The sequence below is a fragment of the Heterodontus francisci genome, unplaced genomic scaffold (assembly GCF_036365525.1).
Source record: "Heterodontus francisci isolate sHetFra1 unplaced genomic scaffold, sHetFra1.hap1 HAP1_SCAFFOLD_43, whole genome shotgun sequence".
Lineage (NCBI taxonomy): Eukaryota > Metazoa > Chordata > Chondrichthyes > Heterodontiformes > Heterodontidae > Heterodontus > Heterodontus francisci.
The window spans coordinates 4,404,384-4,409,559 of record NW_027141852.1 but is presented as its reverse complement, the minus strand read 5'-3'; the positions used below and the strand labels follow the sequence as shown (position 1 = coordinate 4,409,559).

The following is a 5,176-nucleotide window of genomic DNA, read 5'->3' as shown; positions in this document are numbered from 1 at the left end:
AGGCGGAATTTCCCCACCCGTTCATTCCTCACTTCAGGGGAATGGGACCCGACCAGATCGCGGAACTCAGATTATGTTAATGTTCTGCTCTTGATATCTTAATATTATCTTGCGTTTGAGCCACTTTTAATCAGGTTCACGGACAAATTCTTCCATCATCCCTTCTCCCACATTCTCTCTCTCTCATTCATTCTTTATTCCTCACAATCCAGAAAGGGTTAGGAATCAGAGCTCACCCCCAAACCCTCTGCACACAGACCTCTGTCTGTTACCCTGTTTGATCCAAGAGACCAGTCAATAAATTACACTCATTATAAACACAGAAAGCTGCCTCAGAGTGTTGGACAGAGATAAATGCACTGAAGTCTTTTGAAAAAAGTTCATCTTACGGGTTGTTACTGAGCCCACAGAGCAGGGCGAGCCCAGGCTCCAGCCCCAGCCCCAGCCTGTGCTGTGTTAGCTGATGCCACCTGGTGTGATACTGAGCCACACGGAGCAGGAAATGGCCTGGTTGTATTCATGGCCTGTGTTGTGTTAACTGATCCCACTCAGTGTGGTAGGATCCACACAGAACAGAATGGGCCCAGGCTCCTTCCTCAGCCTGAGGGATGATAGTTCTTCTCACACGTTGTTGTCCAGAGCCCCACACAGAACAGGGAAATCTCAGGCTCCATCCCCGGCCTGTGGTATTTTACTTCATCGCACCTGGCATGGTAAGGAGTCCCCAGAGCAGTAAAGATCCAGCTTCCATCTCCGGCCTGTGCTGAATTAGCTGATCTGACCTGGTTGGCACTGAACCGCAATCAGGGGAGGATGGGCCGAGGCTCCATGGCCTGTGGTGTGTTAGTTATTCTCATTTGGTGAGGGACTGAGCACTATATAGAGCAGGATGGGCCTGTGCTCAGTGAGCTGATCTCACCTTGTGTGGTCCTGAGACCCACACACAAAGCAGGACAGGCCTAGGCCTCATCCCCGGCCTGTGTTCAATTAGCAGATCTCAGCCAAAAGATTTTGATAAGGTTCCACACCAGAGGCGTCTCTATAAGATTAAAGTCCCTGGTATCAGTGGTAATATATTGATCTGGATTGGGAACTGACTGGCAGACGTAGGCAGAAATTAGTTACAGATGGATCTGGATCTGTTTGGAGACCAGTTACCAGTGGTGTCCCACAGGGATCGGTGTTGGGACTGTTGCTCTTTACTATTTTTATTAATGATCTGGATGTAGGTGTAGGGGGCACCATCTGTAAATTTACAGATGATTTGAAGATCTGTGCGAGTGTTTAGACTGTAGACGATACTCGACTGTTTCAGGCTGATCTTCATGTGTTGGGAGATTGGGTTCATGACTGGGAAATGATGGTTAATTTGGGTAAGTGCAGTGTTATTCATGTGGACAGGGCGAATGCTCAACATTCATACACGCTTCAGGGAAAAACATTAAAGTAGGTGGAAAAAAGAAAATAATTTTGAGCAGAGATCTGGATGTTCTAGTGCACAGATCTCTAAAGTTACAGCAGCAATGCTGTGAAGTGATAGTTGGAGCAAATAGAGGGATGGGCTGCATTCAGAGGACAATTGAGTATAAAATGAGGCATATTCTTTCATGGGATGTGAGCGACACTGACAAGTCCAGAATTTGTTACCCATCCCTAATTGTCCTTGACAAGGTGGCGGTGAGCTCCCTTCTTGAATTGCTGCACTCCATGTGGTGTAGGTACACCCACAGTGCTTTTAGGAAGGGAGATCCAGAATTTTGACCCAGCATCAGTGAATGAACAGCGATATATTTGCAGATCAGATGGTGTGTGACTTGGAGGGGAGCTTGCACATGGTGGAGTTTCCATGTATCTGCAGCCCTTGTCCTTCAAGGTGGTGGAGGTCTTCGGTTTCGAAGGTGGTGTCTGCAGAGCCTTGGTGAGTTGCAGCAGTGCATCTGGTAGATGGTACACACTACTGCCACTGTGCGTCAGTGATGAAGGGAGTGAATGTTTAAGGTGGTGAATGGGGTGACAATCAAGGTGGCTGCTTTGTCCTGAACAGCGTCGAGTTTCTAGAGTATTGTTGGTGCTGCACTCATCCTGGTTTGTGCCTTGTAGATGGTTGACAAGTTTTGGAGAGTCAAAAATCACAAAATTATTGCAGTGCAGAAGGAGGCCATTCGGCCCATTGTGTCTGCATAGAATCATAGAACATAGAAAGTTTACAGCACAGGCAGGCCAAAAAACGAGCCACCCAGCTGAATCCCATTGTCCAGCATTTGGACCGTAGCCCTGCAGGTTCAGGTACTTGAGGTGCACATCCAGACTCCTTTTAAATGAGTTGAGGGTTTCTGCCTCAGCTACCCTTACAGGCAGTGAGTTCCAGACTCCCACAGCCCTCTGGGTGAAAAAACCTTTCCTCATCTCCTCTCTAATTGTTCAACACATCACTTTAAATCTATGCCCCCTAGTCACTGACCTCCCTACTAAGGTAAATAGACCCTTCCCATCCATTCTATCCAGACCCCTCACAATTTTGTACATTTCAATCAAATCTCCCCTCAGCCTCTTCTATTCCAAGGAGAACAACCCCAGTCTATCCAATCTTTCCTCATAGCTGCATTTTTCCAGTCCTGGCAACATCCTCGTAAATCTCCTCTGTAACCTCTCTAGTGCAATTACATCCTTTCTGCAATGAGGTGACCAGAACTGCGCACAGAACTCAAGTTGTGGCCTAACTAATGATTGATACAGTTCCAGCATAACCTCCCTGCTCTTATATTCTATACATCGGCTAATAAAGGAAAGGATTCCATAAGCCTTCTCAACCAACTTATCAACCTGTCCTGCTACTTTCAGGGATTTGTGGACATTCACTTCAAGGTCCCTCACTTCCTCTACACCTCTCAGCATTCACCCATTAATTGTGTATTCCTTTGCTGTGTTTGACCTCACCAAAGGCATCACCTCACACTTCTCCAAGTTGAGTTCCATTTGCCACTTTTCTGCCCACCTGACCAGTCCATTTCTCCAGCTCTCCTAATGAGCATTTCACCACGTGCCTTGAGCTGAGTTACTCATCACAGAATTCCCACTATCTGATTTACTCTTGTAGCCAGAGTATGTATATGAATGGTCCAGTTAAGCTTTTGTCAATGGTAACCCCCAGGATGTTGATGGTGGGGGGATTCAGCGATGGTAATGCTGTTGATCGTCAAAGGGAGATGGTTACATTCTCTCTTGTTGGAGATGGTCATTGCCTGGTACTTATGTGGTGTGAATGTTACTTGCCACTTAGCAGCCCAAGTCTGAATGTTGTCCAGGTCTTGCTGCTTCTGGACACGGACTCCTTCAGTATCTGAGATGTCCCGAATTTGTCCTTTTATGAAACCTTGGTCAGGACTCACTTGGAATATTGTATCCAGTCTTGGTCTCCTCACATGATGGGTGATATTGAGGCTTTGGAAAGGGTACAGAGGAGAGACATTCGACGAATTCCCAGTATAAGACATCTTGGTTATCAAGTTAGACTAAAAGAGTTGGGACCCTACACCTTAGAGAAACCTTGACTGAGGGGTGATCCGATTGAGGTTCATAAATAATGAAGGGTCCAATTTAGCATGGGAGAGGAGTCATAACTTTGTATTGTAAAAGGCCAGATGGCACCCGGATCACATTAAATTTCATTTTCAGTGTTGGGTTAATGTACGAGGATGGCCGAGTGGTTAAGGCGTTGGACTTAAGATCCAATGGACATGTGTATGCGTGGGTTCAAACCCCACTCCTGGTATCTGTGCTTACAAAATGTTACTTATTCTTTCCCTGACTTTTGCCTTGCACCATCATCTCTTCTGTCATTTAATCACTCTTGCCTTCCAACTGATCACAGCTTCCTATTATTTGATCTGCCCCAGCACCGTTCCTTGGCTCTGCGCTTGATTATAAACTGGTAAATCTTTAACTTAATCTCCTCTGTACCCTGACAATGACCTTCTCATCCTTCCTGGATTGTGGTTCCTCACAGGATCCGCTGCCTCTCCGACTCCCCTCCAGGTAACTGAAGGCCCTGAGCCTTGGTCTCGCTTTATACGCTAGCTGGTAGTTGATTCCTTGCAGGTCTGCCACCGGTCAGGAGAAGCTCAAGACCCAGATCAAGCAAAGTATCAAGAGGAATGTGAACAAAGGCTCCCTGGCGCAGAGCAAGGGACAGGGCGCCTCCGGCTCCTTCAAACTCAGCAAGAAGGAAAACCCAGGGAAAGTTGGGAAAGAAGGTGAAGAAACCAGCAGCCAAGAAATCTTTAGTGAAGAAACCAGCAGACAAGAAATCTTCAGTGAAGAAACCAGCAGACAAGAAATCTTTAGTGAAGAAACCAGCAGACAAGAAAGTGACAACAAAGAAAGTAACAGCAAGGCGGCGGCAACGCCAAATAAGGCGGTGAAGAAAGCAGTGCTTCAGAAAAAGTCTCCTGCGAAGAAGGTCAAAAAAGGCAAGAGTGCGGCGGGCGGAAAGGCGCTGAAGAAAGTGCAGACATGGAAGAGCAAGGTCAAGCCGAAAGCAGCGAAGTCTCAGAAAGCAGGGTCTGGAAAGAAGTGAAAGCGCGGGAAACTTGTAAACATCTGAACACAAAGGCTCTTCTCAGAGCCACCCACATCTCTCAGGAAAGAGCTGATCCCCTGATCAAATGATCCCTGTCCCGGCCCCGCCTGCAGATTCCACATGGAAATGATTTGGAGTAAATCCAGGATCCCTGGTGACTCCCCTCCACACAGCCCTTTCCCCTCTCTCTGTAATAAAACAGAGGGATATCCGGCCCTCACTCTAACTGGGGATGTATTCGGTGCAGTCTCAGTTCACAAATTCAGGGGGAGAGTCTGTAAGACAGTAACACTGGCGGAGAAACCCCACCTCACAACTCAAACCCCAACACATGAGTTTCTCCAATTCAGCTGGAGTCGGGTGACAACAGGAGCTGGGATAGGCTGTGATCGGGAATGTGAAGAATGGATTTGTTCAGGGAGGAATGTACCTGGAATCTCCGAATATAATAGTTCCTTATTTCCCCAGATGACACATTCTGCAGTGAGAGTGAAAAGTCTCTTCACTGCTTCACATTTACTAATTGTTTGGTTCTAGATGAATAATGAGTCAGAGAGTAATGACAGGATCTGAAGCTTCTCTCACACCAGCCCTTGA

The 5,176-nt window shown here is 46.9% G+C and overlaps 1 non-coding gene across 1 annotated transcript; it reads left to right on the top strand.

Moving 5' to 3' along the window:
- The first annotated feature begins 3,689 nt into the window (after positions 1 to 3,689).
- trnal-uaa (transfer RNA leucine (anticodon UAA)) lies at positions 3,690 to 3,772 on the top strand. The gene has a single exon. It is a non-coding gene; the product is annotated as a tRNA-Leu (tRNA).
- Positions 3,773 to 5,176: the final 1,404 nt, after the last annotated feature.